The sequence below is a fragment of the Lemur catta genome, chromosome 2 (genome assembly GCF_020740605.2).
Source record: "Lemur catta isolate mLemCat1 chromosome 2, mLemCat1.pri, whole genome shotgun sequence".
NCBI classification, from domain to species: Eukaryota; Metazoa; Chordata; class Mammalia; order Primates; family Lemuridae; genus Lemur; species Lemur catta.
Genome location: NC_059129.1, coordinates 2,612,250 through 2,626,489, shown reverse-complemented (window position 1 = coordinate 2,626,489; position 14,240 = coordinate 2,612,250). Strand labels below are relative to the sequence as shown.

The 14,240-nt window shown below is 46.8% G+C and overlaps 1 protein-coding gene across 3 annotated transcripts in view; it reads right to left on the bottom strand.

The window, feature by feature from the left end:
• NAA60 (N-alpha-acetyltransferase 60, NatF catalytic subunit) overlaps positions 1-14,194 on the bottom strand; it is a 28,275-nt gene extending 14,081 nt beyond the window's left edge. For 2 of the 3 annotated variants that reach the window (XM_045542429.1, XM_045542431.1), the window contains exon 1: positions 3,697-3,886. The gene's annotated coding sequence lies outside the window, so the exon portion shown is untranslated. Of the gene's footprint in view, positions 1-3,696; positions 3,887-14,026 lie in introns of those variants that run through there. The other variant, XM_045542430.1, reaches the window with a different exon arrangement.
• Positions 14,195-14,240: the final 46 nt, after the last annotated feature.

Sequence of the window (14,240 nt, the reverse complement as noted above, 5' to 3'; positions counted from 1 at the left end):
AGTTTTTTCCAAGATGGGCTCACATTTCAGTACTTTGCTGCCCAAATTGATCCTATCTCAGGAATACAGTAAACAAAAAAGGAAAAACACCATTTGATTTTTAATAACAGTAACTATACCACAAAAAGTAGAACTCAAAGAATTTTTTTTAATGTGGTCTATTAAAGATGACAAAATATCTTTCTTTTGTTTCTCTGTGCAAGCAAAGGAACAAAGCCTCTCTCAAACACTTGTTCTGTGTCCCTCTCCACTACCACCTCCTCTTTATTTTGTGGCAACTTTAAATCTGTGTTTAGAACATTTATTTCTAGCATCAGTGCATAAATTCCATGCTATTCCAAGTGTATGGGGTTTAAAATTTGGTGTTGAGAGTGTATTTTAAGGCAAAATGGAAAATAATTCTAACTTATAATCTTAAGAGACATTTAAAAACCTCTGTGTCACACTCATAGCTGGTTCTCACCACGTTATTTTGGAGTGTTTGGCCCCTCCCAACCCCTGGGTTCTGCCTGAGCCAGAGATCGAAGTCCAAGTTGCTGGCAGGATGGGACCAGGGACTGACTCTCACCTGCTGCTACCCTCTCCCCCACCATCTTGGCTTGGAGCTGTGGCACCTTGGGGTGACTGCTGCATCTCTGCTGGCCTCTGCAGTGGAGCACTCAGGCTCCATTAAGCACTGTTCAGTTGTTGACAAGGACCTCAAACCACTTTCTGCAGAAAGCCCTAGCTCCCTGTTCAGGCCCCCGTCCCAGCACTGCCACGAGCACTGATCAAATGCCTCAGTGTTCTCAGCAGAATATTAACACTCGTACATCCTCGTGTGGTTTTCACAGGTGTAGGTTTCTCTTTAATCAGCAGTGAAGTTATCTGGGTTTCAGATAAACATTGAACTGTCCTGCCAGCAGCTTGTTAGAGGTCATGCTAAAAGAATGATATGTAGGTGCCAGAGCCCCTGAAGAATGGGAGGGGCCTAGGGAGCCCCACCTTGTCATGTACCATCAATAAAGTTCCCTGTACTCAGAAAAAAAAAAAAAAAAAGAATGATATGTAGGGAAGGACGCCTGACCCTGGAGTTATCAAAGGCACTTACAACCATTTGCTGAATCAAATTCAGCATTTGAACTCAGCCAGAAAGGACCTAGAACTTCCAGCATCATTTTGCAGATGAGCATTTTACTTGAAAGCACTTCACGAGGACATGAGCGGAACCAGTTTTGACGCAGGGGCCACCCAGGGGCCACACTTCAGCCTCGATTTCTGCAAATGAGGAACTGAGGTGTAAAAGCCACTAGGGCTTTGTAGATTCTTTCTAGAAAGAGATGATGAGGGAGATAATGGTGATAAGGTGTAGACATGCAGGAGACACTATTTAAGAAAAGAGTTGCGGCAGGGTGCGGTGGCTCACCCCTGTAACCTTAGCACTCTGGGAGGCCGAGGCAGGAGGATGGCTCGAGGTCAGGAGTTTGAGGTTGCTGTGAGCGAGGCTGACGCCATGGCACTCTAGCCCTGGCAACAGAGTGAGACTCTTGTCTCAGAAAAAAAAAAAACAACAGCAGCAAAGGAAAAAGAAAACAGTGCCTGAAAAGCAGCCAGCTTTCTATTCAGGTGGGAGAGTTGTCGCCAAGTAAGTGGGACCTCTGGGCTACTTCAGCGAAGACATGCACTGCCCAGAACTCAAGAGTTCTAAAGACTCCTTTCTACATTTGTCTGTTCCCTGTGGCTGCAATGTAACAGTTCTGTATCCACCTGATCTAAACACTCCCTAGGCTGCCAGAAGCCAAATTCCTACTAACAGGAGGCACATCTCTGGGTCACCGGCACCCAGTCAGCAATGATACTGCACCACCCTTTCCGGTCTGGTTTCAGGTATAAGTACCTTTTATCTCTCAAATCTTCTAACACCCAGGAATTTTCTTCCATTTTGGTCAGAAGCATGCTGTTGCTAAGCAACTCAGACAGGTCACATCTAAAGATACTCTCCACACTGTCTACAAGTGGGTGTGGTTAAAACAAACAGGGTGACAAAGTCACTTCAAGTTACAACTGGGAGAGGCTAAAGATAGGACATACACAGACCATTTAAAAAACCATTTAAAAAACTCTGTACGTTTTATTCTGGCATGTTGACACCAGATCATGCCTTGACTTTGTTATTTACAGGTTCAAACCATCGTCACGGAAACCTGGAGTGTCTGCAAGCTCAGTGAGATGAAACACCAGCAAACCACAGCCCAATGGAGGACTTCACACATGCCCCGTTCTCCAAGGGCCAATTTGCACATTAATTCTGATGGGTACAAAATCCTGTAAGAAGGCAGATGAAGACCTATGTTCACTGCTGCAATGGATCTGTCAGTTAGGAAAGATGACTGGGACTTACACTGCAGCCACCCTTGAGTTTCCTCTAGTCTCTAACCCCTTCTTCTCTAATGGGGCTTAAAGCAATTCTTTGACGTGTGTGTGTGTGTGTGTGTGTGTGTGTGTGTGTGTGTGTTTATCTGTCTCTTTTTGCTCCCAATCCTTTTTAATTCAATGATGTTGAAGACTCTCCCTCTTTCTGCCTGGCCAGCCAGAACTACAACCAAAAGACTTCTAACACTGACCTCTAAATTACAGTGTTACATGGATTGCAGTATTTCTACAGATGACCTTTGGAGTCACATGACTTTCATTGCTCAGTTAAGCATTAACTAGGGATTCCGTGCTCTGGTAAAAGGAAAATATCTGCAAATGGTAATGTTCTCCCCAGTTCTGGTACTGCAATTAACTACCACTCCAGACACCACGGTGAACTACTCTGTTGGGCTGTTACCAAGTGACACAAAAACGTATGGCGCAAGGACTTGCCAGAGTGAAAATGGATGGAGGCGGCAGCCAAGGTCCGCGTTTATCGCAGAGTACCTCCCTGCCTAATCTCCAGGTCCTGGGGTCCATAACCGACTGGGCACAGATAATTGCTGGTGGGGGTCCAAAGAAAGCCCACTGCCTCCCCTCAATTTTCCCACAGAAGCTACAGATTCCCTCTACTCCTTGGAAAGTGTCCAACTGGGAAAAGGTGGTCGGAGTTGGTGGTGTAGGGTCTGTATGGCCAGTCTGCAAATGACCAGAAACAAGAGGAACGGATTTGTCTTAATTCAAAAAGGTACAGCTGACAAGACGCGAGGGAGACCAAGACCGAGGCCCCTGGCTCTCAGGAGTTCACAGAAGGGCAAACGAGTCGCAAACAACTGTAATCAGTGCAACAAGTGCCATAACCGAGATCCGGGGCAGGCAAGGCGGGAGCAGGGACAAGGCGGCCAGTTGCTTGGACCTTTCACCTCGAGCGAGACCCCGGCGGGCACCCACGGCGCACGGCTCTTTAGTTTCAAATCTTCCCAACAACTCGTCTTGGGGTCTGGCACGGGAGCGTCCCCCAGGCAAAAGAATCGACTCCTCCTCCCCCACCAGCCCGCTGGGGCCGACTCTCGACGCCGTCGCCGACGCGGAAGGGGCCGGACGCCCGAGGGGCGCAGGGCGACGCACCGGCCCTGCCTCCCGGGCGTGCTGGCTCCCCGGTAGCCCGGCCTCCCCACTGCGCCCGCCCCTCGTCGCCCGCTGCCTTCGGTGACCCCCGTCCCGGCCGGCTCGGCGCCCCCCGCAGGCCCGAGCCCCGGCGGTCCCGGCAACCGCGCCCCCCTCCCCAGTCCCTCGCCTCACCTCGAAAGGGAGCCGGCGGCAGCTGAGGGCCTCGTGGGGCTCAGCGCATCCTGGGGGCGCAGGCAGCCGGGAAGTGGGGCCGCGCGGAGCTCCCAACGAGTTATGTAACCGGCAGGCCCGCAACCGGGACGGAGGCGGCGGCCCGAGGCACTTCCGCCTCCCGGGCCCGGTGGCAGCGCAGCGCGGAAGCCCATTGGCCGCCGCGCCACGGGCCACCGCCCTCCCTGATGCCGCCGCCGCCATTTTAGGAGCGGGCAGGCCGCGAGCGAAGGCGGCCGGGGAGCCCGTTCCCTACACGCAGCCGGTGGAGGCGCAGAGAGGTGGCCGGCCCGACCCCCGAGCGCCCCCAAGCCTGACGCGCGTGGACGCTGGCGACGCGGTTCTCGGGTCGAGGTGCCTTGGGCTCTTCCGAGCGCCCCCCGCCGGCTCGCACACTCGAGGCTGGCTCACGGCCTCCGGTCAGCGGCTGACGCTTCCTGAGCTCACGTTTGGGGCTTGATGTTTACATCGCAGCACCTGGGCTGGCGTCGACGCTTGGCAGACGCCTGAATGGAGCTGTACAAAGTTCGCTCCCGGCCCCACAGTCCCAAGCTGGCACCACCCTGCGACAGCGCCGGGCGTCCTCAGTTGACAGGAAAGTCCGATTTCGGCAGAAATGCAGTTTGGGGCTGCCACCGTGTAAAATAGGCAAGGGTCAGTTGTCTTCAAAGTTGCAGGGTCCTCTATAATGCAAGCTCTCACTCAAATTTTATCACGAGGGAACCCGTGTTGAGCAAAAACATTAAAGCAGGAATTTATTCTCTGCTTTCAAATAACCACAATGGTCCACATAACCAAAGGATGGAATAAGAAGAACCTGTGAACAACCAAAGGCTAAAATGATTAACCCTAAAAAAGATTTAATTCATATCCAACAGAATAAACCTTATCACAGATTAAAATGTTTTTGTACCCTAAATAAAGTGGCACTATTTGAGAAATGTTAAAAGCATATTCCTTCTGGTTACAAAAGGTAGAAGTGTAAAAAAAAAACAAACCCTATTCTTTCAACATTTTGACAAGGAAAAGGTACCTAACGATTTTAAAAGTTTAAAAGGTAACTGGTATAAATAAACAAAGAGTAGACAAAGTGACATAAAACAAGGAATGGATAATCTACTGTTGTAGTGTAGTCATCTGTAGTGGCTGGAGGACTTTTATGTAAAGCAACCTGCATTTGTATTTCTTTTGATAACGGTTTTTGTAAGTCCCCCCTCCCTACTTTTTTTTTGAGACAGGGTCTTACTCTGTCACCCAGGCTGAAGTGCAGTGGTGAGATCATAGCTCACTGTAGCTTTGAACTCTTGGGTTCCAATGATCCTCCTACCTCAGCCTCTCAAGTAGCTGGGACTACAGGCATGCAAAACCATGCCTGGCTAATTTTTAAATTTTTTTGTAGAGGTAGGATCTTGCTATGTTGTCCAGGCTAGTCTCAAACTCCTGGGCTCCAGAGATCCTCCTACATTGGCTCCCAAGGTGCTGGGATTACGGGCCGTGAGTCACAGTGCCCAGCTCTATTTTCTTTTCTCTCTCTTTTTTCCAGACAGAGTCTCACTCTGTAGCCCAGGATATAGTGCTGTGGAGTCAGGCTAGCTCACGGCAACCTCAAATTCCTGGGCTCAAGTGATCCTCCTGCCTCAACCTCCCCAATAGCTGGGACTACAGGCATGTGCCACCATGCCCAGCTAATTTTTTCTATTTTTAGTAGAGATGGGGGTCTCCCTCTTGCTGAGACTGGTCTTGAACTCCTGACCTCAAGCAATCCTCCCATCTCAGCCTCCCAGAGTGCTAGGATTACAGGTGTGAGCCACCACGCCCGGCTTCTCTTTTCTCCTTTTTTGGAAAAGGGGGTCTTGCTACGTTACCCAGGCTGGACTTCGAACTCCTATGCTCAAGGAATCCTCCCACCTCAGCCTCCCCAGTAGCTGCAACTATAGATAAGTGTGTATCACCATGCCTGGCTAAGTTCTTAATTTTAAAAATCACTGGAAAATCACAGGCCCCCCAGTGGCCTCTCAACCTCTCTATCCCCAGGCCCTGCGAGTTGAGAAGAGGGTGGGGCCCAGGGCCCTAACCCGTCCCCCTCGCTTGGGTAATCCCTCATGCCCTCAGAAGCATCTCCCAGAAGGAGACACGGAAGAGCTGGGGCTGCAGCCACTGTTAAGCCAGGAGGGGCTGAGGGGTTCGTGGTCTCACTTGGAATTGGGACTGGGATTAAAATTGTCATGCATTCCACAAACAGTATTTATAGATAATTATTGGGGATAGAGAAGAGGCTGTTTTCCCTAAGTAATTTAATGGAGGGGTTATGGCAGGCACCAAAATATCTACAACACAGGGATGTACGCAGGAAAAGGTAGAAAAGATATAAAATGCTTAGTGGTAATTAGGACCAGAGGGTTCAGACAGGGGCCCAGTAATCTAGTCACCCGGTGTTTTAGATGAGCAACCAGAAAGCAGTCAAAATGGCACCAAAGTATATAATGGGACATCCTTCAGCCTTGCTGCCTAACCTTCACGCTCCTCCTCCTCCAGGTCAGTGTCCAGACTTCACCTGAACCCCTAGTGCAGGAGCAGACACCCTGAGGAAGAACAAAAAGGTGCAGCAGCCTTTTATTTTTAAATTTTACTCTCATTGGCAATATGACTTTCCTTCCAACATTTGGTTACAAGATAGTTCATTTAATAAATACCAAGCAAGCACTGCAGTAGGAGCCAGGCTCTGCACTAGGCCAATCGGTCAGAGCTAAACCAGAAAGCCCTGACCTGGAGAGGCTCTGAGTCCAGTGATGCTTTTTCTTGTTCAGGAAGTTTGCTAACAAAGGCCTCATATTTGCATTTTTTCCTTAAAGATGCTGTAATTGAGAAATATTGCTTAAAACTTTTAGAGGTTAAATTACATTTAGGTGTATATTCTAGCATTTAAAAAAATCACTGGAAAATCACTTCAACAAAATGAGATCAATATAATACTATTCACAACTCTGTAGAGTTACAGGTTTAAGTGCTACAAATATCCTACTGTAAGCAATGCAGCCATGGTAAAGTGTTTGGACCTGTTCAGAACATTTTGAGCACTCCACACAATCATATTTAGTGTGTTGTTATTAAAATTATTGGTAATTAAACTTGTTGCAATAAAAGACTGAAGACTAATTAGAAAGATCCACACAGTATGGCAAGAATGAATGAGGAAAAGAGAAAACGAGGGTGGAAAACTAAAGAGTTTTGTGGGTGTGTAAAATGCATGTGAAGTCCTACATACTTTCTAGAGGTGGGTTGTAAATTTAGCTCCAAGCTGTCCAGAATCCAGTTTGAAGAGAATAACTGGCTATTAGTTCCTATTAGAGCTGAGAAAAAAACAGAAAAGAAAACAAGATTCAATGAGTCAGTGTCAGAAGCGTCAGAGTATTGTCCCCTAGTAGCCATGCATCCACTGTCCCAATCCTTCCCTCCTCCCTTTTTAAAATAATGGTTTTATATGTTATTATTATTATTTTAAAATTTTTAAAACATTTTCTTTGGAGATGGGGTCTTGCTATGTTGCCCAGGCTGGTCTCAAACTTCTGGCCTCAAGTGATCCTTTCACCGTGGCCTCCCAAAGTGCTGGGATTACAGGTGTGAGCCACTGAGCCCAACCTTCTTGTATATTCTTATAGTGATGGAATCCTACCCCATGTAGCAGGGCCAATCGCTGCCAAGCTAGGCTTTTATTTCTGGGCTTCTCTTGCAGCAGGATCAGGCTATGTACCAAAGTTTTTACAGTGGACAAGAATGAGAGTGACATAGGCAACATCTGTGTCACGTCCTTAAAATTGATAAAGGGAGGCCAAGGCGGGAGGATCACTTGAGGTCAGGAGTTTGAGACCAGCCTGAGTAAGAATGGGACCCCATCTCTAGCTGGGCCCAGTGGTGCATGCCTGTAGTTGCAGCTACTAGGGAGGCTGAGGCAGAAGGATCGCTTGAACCCAGGAGTTGGAGGTTGGAGGATGCAGCGAGCTATGATGATGCCACTGCACTCTAGCTGGGGCAACAGAGTGGGACTCTGCCTCAAAAACAAAAACCACAAAAAAAAAAAAAGAAAAAGAAAAATGCCAGAAAATTGCTAAAATATTAACAATTGGTGAAGCTAGAAGGGTGCATATGTGTTCATTGCATTATTCTTTCAAACATTCAGGAGGCTTGAAAATTTCAAAATAAAAGGATGGGGGTATAAAAAGGAAACTGGTTGTTCTCCTCTCTCGCCCCTTTCCCCTGGCTAGGACACGCAGTGGTGAGCCCCCTCAGTCGTACAAACCCCACCTCAGTCCTTGTGACTCACAGTGTGGTCTGTGGTCCAGAAGCATCAGCACCACCTGGTAGCTTGCTGAAAATGCAGAGCCCCAGGCCCCACTCAGACTGCGTCAGACATGCATTTAACTCAGAATCCGTATTCAGCAGCATCCTCACTGAACTGGAGGCACGTCAGAGCTGAGAAGCGCTCCCCAGGTGACGGCAGACTCACAACACTGCTGTTTCCGGGGTTCTACGTACAGCACTATAAGATGAACTGGCAAAAATGAGGGCATATATTATATATCCCCTCAAACTTTAAAAACACTCTTTCCCCAGGGCTATGTGCCAGGCACTCTGTTAAGCATTTCACACAAGATCTCTTTTTCCCTCAGGACGATTCTTTCAGTCAGGTACCATGTGTTACTACAAGGACTACTCGAGGTATAAAACTCATTCCACCCTCTCCTACTGTGTCGGTGGCATCGATTCCACCCCTTGCTCCAGGGTTCCCTAATTGGTCTAACCAGTTAAGGTCACCCTGTCCTCCCTTGGCTCAGGTGACCCTGGTCTAAACAAGTCCAGGGGGGGGACATCTGCTGGTCACAGGGATTGGTTCAGGAATGGCCTAATCCCTGTTGGGTCATTACTGATCGGACCCCAGGCTTTGCCTTCCTGGTTTCTCTTTGCTATGTTTTGAGATATTTCTTCCACTTGATCTAACAGGCTTTGTAATGACCATCCTTTCCTTCAATTTATCTACTGGACTTCTGTAATAAATTTAAGAAAAAAAAAGCTTTTCAGTTCCAGAAAGTTTTGCTATAATTGAATCTCCTCTGGTTGTGGAATTAGGGTAAAGCTGTCATCTCCTCTAGTTGTTTCACCCAGAATTGAGAGTTTCTGTGTAGCCTCCCTGTGGCTCCAAGGTCTCTTTGGGCACATTACTGGTTTTCTCTTGCTCACTAGTCACTCCTTTCACCCTCTAGACATGGGCCAAACAGGGAGATGCCTAAAGGCCACCGTCCCTAGAGTCCTGCCATATACCAGGCTGACAGGCAGTGGCACCTGTTTGGAGGCACTTGAAGGGAAGTCCTCAGTTCCAGTCTGCTCAGCTGCACAGCGCTCTGCCAGCCTTCGAGACAGAGCAGTAATGGCTCCTCCAGCCCAGGGAGAGCAGCAAGCGACCATCTATCTGGGCAGGCTCTGCCCTTCTCTAAGGCCCATGAATCTCCAAGGCCAAAAGTGCTCCAAAAATGAAGGCATTTTAATTTTCACCGCAGGCCACTCCCACATGGTCCCCAGACTCTTATCTGGCCCACAGAGGAACCAAGCCCAGTATTGCTCTCTTATTCCAACCCTGGGTGATACCAAACCTCCCCCCTGCCACGCCAGCTGCCTATGGCTCTGTTCGGGAAAGGCAGTCAGCAGGTGGAAGTGGATTGGGGTGGGGAAGGGAGGAGAGCAGGGCCTGGGGATCAGGTTCAGGTCAGAAACAAGGTTGCATGCAACTCCCAACTCTACACAAAAACTGCAAAACCCTGTAAGTATTTCCTTAGGGAAATGTTAAAATTATTTTAAATTAATCACATTTTAACTTTGGAAACAAACCCCAGATTGCCTTCCAGAAAGGTTTTACCAATTTATTCTCATACTATGAGTGATAAGACTCTACATCTCCCACAGCCCACACCCTCACCAAATGGGCTATTATCCTTCACCTTTCTGTAATTAATCTAAGTGAAAAAGATCTCATTGTTTTAATGGGCATTTCTTACTGAGTTTCACTTAACAACTTTTGAGCCATTTATATTTCATCTTTCTATAATGATTTTTACAGTTGTGTTCAACATGATGTTTTGGTTTAACTTCGGGGGATTTTCTGACACTAAACATTTTTTTAAGAAGTAATGCATGCCTATGGTAAATCTTTTAAGAAAAGCCAAACAAAAGGATATACCATGAAAAATAAGTTTCCCTCCCGCTGACTGCGAGTGCCAGAGTTCTCCACGTACCATTCTTTCTTGTGTCCTGGTATCCTTTCAGAGACACTATTTACATGGACAAGCATCATATTTTCATAAATAAAAAGCAAGTGTGAGTGAGAGTAGGGCCAAGCTTGGATACTGGATTCTTTTCCTTCCTTCTTTCCTCACTCTGGGTACAAATGATGACTGAGACACAGTCTCTGCCATTGAGATGTCATCAAAAGGCAGTTTGGTAAGTATTTCAAAAGAGGTGTTTGTTGTTCAATGGAACTTCTAGAATGGAATATGAGTGAATGCATCTTTGATAAGTGTCTGTCATGTGCTAAACATTTCATTATAATCCTTCCTGAATGTTCTCACTTACTTTCCCCAATGATCCTGAAACACAGTTCTGCTGTCCTTGTTTTACACACGATGAAACACCCACCCAAGGCCATCATAGCATGCAGAATGAAGCTTCTCTCTCCAGTGGCATTCCTGAGTGCCCACCGTGAAGGATAAAAGCCAAGAAACAAACTGGTTCATCATTAAAAGCCACAATGCCTTCCCTTGAATTACAACTTTCCTGATTTAGAGAGGAGGAAAGCCGTGAGTTTCCAAAAGTAGCCTTTCCAGGCAGATCTCTGAAAACATTTTTCCCAGGGTCCCAGACACAAATCATGAACATGCCACTTCATGGCAACCCCTGTATCTTGTTGACCAGAATCTGTTCTGTCTGAGACACCACCCTGGGAGCACTGTCAGAAGAGCTGAAAGAGTCCATGAGACTGTCATAAGGTAGAGTGGATTATTCTGACTCATGGTTCAGAACAGTTTATTAACATCTGCATGGATGAAAACCACTACAGTCAGGAACCAAATATTTTGCTTCCAAACAAATTCTCCTTTGGTGTAAAATGATGTAAGTGTATACGATAGAACACCGAGGATACTGTTTCCTGCAATTAGAACCAAGACAGAGGTAGCAGAGGACAACCATGTGGCCACACAGACCAATCTCAGAGGGTCAGGGCAGTACGCTGGGAGGGTCTGGTTCTCTACTAATATGGTCAGTGTCCCCTGAGACTGGGCTTACCATTCAAACTCACAAGAGACTGATGCTTAAACCAAATGCTTGTTTACTTGTTTATAGTTGGAGTGACTGGAATATTTATATCCTGTTTTACTTAATAAAAGAATGTACTCATTTTCCCTCCCAGCAAGAAAGTGAAAGCATTTGTTTCACTAAACTCCATCATTCGGTACTAACAATAAAAAAAAAACTTAATAATTGACAGGTCCAAAATGGATTTCATTTAAGTAGGTTTCTTCTGACTATGCGGGCATCACTCACAGCAGGACACGGAAGGCTCTGACTCACTCTCTGGAACTCTTTCTACCTGAGGCTGGCTCTGTGCTTCCTTCCTCCAGGGACAGCTTTTCTGTGTGCTGCATGGCAGAAAGAGACAAGGCCACCACTTCATTCCTGGCCATCTCATCTCTGTAACTCCTAGGCCAGTAAGTCTCAGACAACCCTGGTCTCAGAAGTCTCAATCTGATGGGCTCAATCTGATGGGCTCTTTTAAGGGCTGGGTGTGGTGGCTCATGCCTGTAATCCTAGCACTCTGGCAGGCTGAGGCAGGAGGATAGCCTGAGCTCAGGAATTCAAGACCTGCCTGACCAAGAGAGAGACCCCATCTTTTAAAAAAAAGAGATAATTTACAGAGAGAAAGCAGATGCTTGCCTATAGCAATAGTTTTACTATAAACAAGTTATTTATTACTAATGTTGGTATCATGTTAAAGGCAGAAATGGAGACACTTGCAAAAGGTTGTGGTGGCAGGATTTTTAAGTTCTGATGATTAAAATACATCACTTGACCATAAAATGAATACACAGTCAAGCATTTCTGATTTTTTAAAAATTGAGTTAGACATATAATTCAGTCTTATGTTTTCAACTGGTCTATCTTACACTTTGTATCTCATCTCCTTTTAGCCAGATTAAGCTTTCATGCTTCTTCTTTCTTGGTCTACTTGTTTAGTTTTGGTAGTTAGCTCTTAGAAGGTCTAGAGGTTTTGTTTCCTATCTCTGGTAATCCACTGAGTGTTAATAACACAAGCTCCATTTCTAGTCATTGGAAACTATATTTATTTCTTTGTAATAATGAGAACAAGGTTCAAAGAAAAGAGCCATGAGATCCTCTATTCTTGGTGAAAGAGCCACAAATCCAGACCAGGAGAAATCTGAGCCCAAAATGAGACATCCCTTAAATAAGAATAGCATTAAATATAAGCGCAAAGCAAGAAGGGAGAGACTGCACGGACAGCACCAGGACTCTATGATGAACATTCCTTTGGTTTAGGTTTACATATACCAGGCTGGTTAGCTCTTCTTTAACATATATGCTTCAGATTGGTCTAGCCCATAGGGAAGTTTCTTATCGTTCTTCCACCTGTCCTTGAAGTACCTTTCTCCTTGGTCCTGGGATCTCCAGGTACCTTGTTTATGACCCATTCCCACAAGGCCTAGCTCTGACCTACCTAGCTGTCAAGTGATGTCACTTGTGGCAGATACTGCTAGCTTCCTATCTAACTTCATTTCCACTTCTCTTTTTCTTTTTCCAACAGAACCCTGATTTTGTGCAGGTAGATGATCATGAAAGGCTGGGTTCTTCCCCCCCAGTGCCAGGGGTTGAAGCAAAATGGGCCAAAGCCAGTTAACCATTTTTTTTTTTTTTTGAGACAGGGTCTTGCTTTGTCTCCTGGACAATGGTACCATTATAGCTCATTGCAACCTCAAACTCCTGGGCTTGAGCAATCCTCCTGCCTAAGCCTCCCAAGTAGCTGGGAATACAGGTGCACCCTACCACATCCAGCTAATTTTTCTATTTTTTGTAGAGACAGGGTCTTGCTCCTGGTCAGCCTGGTCTTGAACTCCTGGCCTCATGTGATCCTTCTGCCTTGGCCTTCCAAAGTGCTAGGATTACAAGTATGAGCCACCATGCCTGGCCAAGTTATGATAATCTTTTGTTTTTGCTAATGACTGGTTTAGGATGGCTATATGACACAATACATGTCTGGACGTATTACCTGGAATCTATTGTCACTTCACCAACATGCTAAGGATGGCAGAGGAGAAATACAGAAGTGTTGGGACCCTGATATTGTCAGTGAGCCACTGAATTAACCAGACTGTAAATGCTTTATCTTTGAACATCGTTTTGGTGGGTTTTCTGTTATTAGCAGCTGAAACTATCCTATCTGATAGTCCACTAAATCCTACTAAGTTGTCAACTCTCATAAATTGTTTTAATAACCATGCAACCATTCATTCAGCAATCTTCTAGGTACAGGCACGTGCCTGGCACTAGAATAAGGAAATATGTTCAGACTTACTCAGGCTTTTCTGTCAAGGGACCTATCATCCTCATCTTTTCCTTTCCCCAAACATCTGTGTAAATTGATAATTTCTTTCACCTATATTATCTTATAATCTTTGCAATTACCCTCTGAGTTACGCAGGAGAGGCATTCTGAACTCTACGCAGCTGAGGAAAGCAAAGTTGTAAATCGGACAAGATTACCAACCAATCAGTGGCAGGGCTGGGGAAGGAGCTCAATTTTCTAATTCCAAATGTCTATACGCCAGCACCCAGTATCAGTAACATGGGGAACGTTTGGCGCTAGGGCAGGTCTAATGCGAGGTATTAGGAGGCGAACAACGTCCCGTGAGGCAAACCAATGTCTCTACTTCCGCTTGCGGTCCGCCGCGGGTCCGAGCCGGATGACTCGGCGGGTCTGCAGCCGTGGCGTACAACGCACAACGCCTCCAGAATCCTTCGGGTCGGAGACTAGCAACCAGGCCTACGGATCTGAACTTTATGAACGCATAAGAAGGCATCCCTTTACATTCCACTGCCCCGCAATTCGCCCGAGACACGGCGGGCTACTCTGGCCAAGGCTAGGCCCGGGACCGGCTCTCATTTACCTCACCCCGGCCAGGCCCAAATTTTAGGCCTCCAGGGCACTGCCGGCCGAGCCCACATTTCGTTACCGATTCCTTTCGAGTTCTGGAGTCTCCCTGTCTTCTTTCTTTCCTTCTTCTCGGACACATTACCTTCCTCAGGGGTCACCCTAAGGCTCCACTTCAGCGGGTCAACAGGCCCGGAGCTCACCGGGGAGACCCCATCAGCGGAAGCGGAAATGCTTGGAGAAAAGAAGGAAAACTACATCTCGCCCCTGCCCAGTGCGCGATGGGTCCTCCGTTG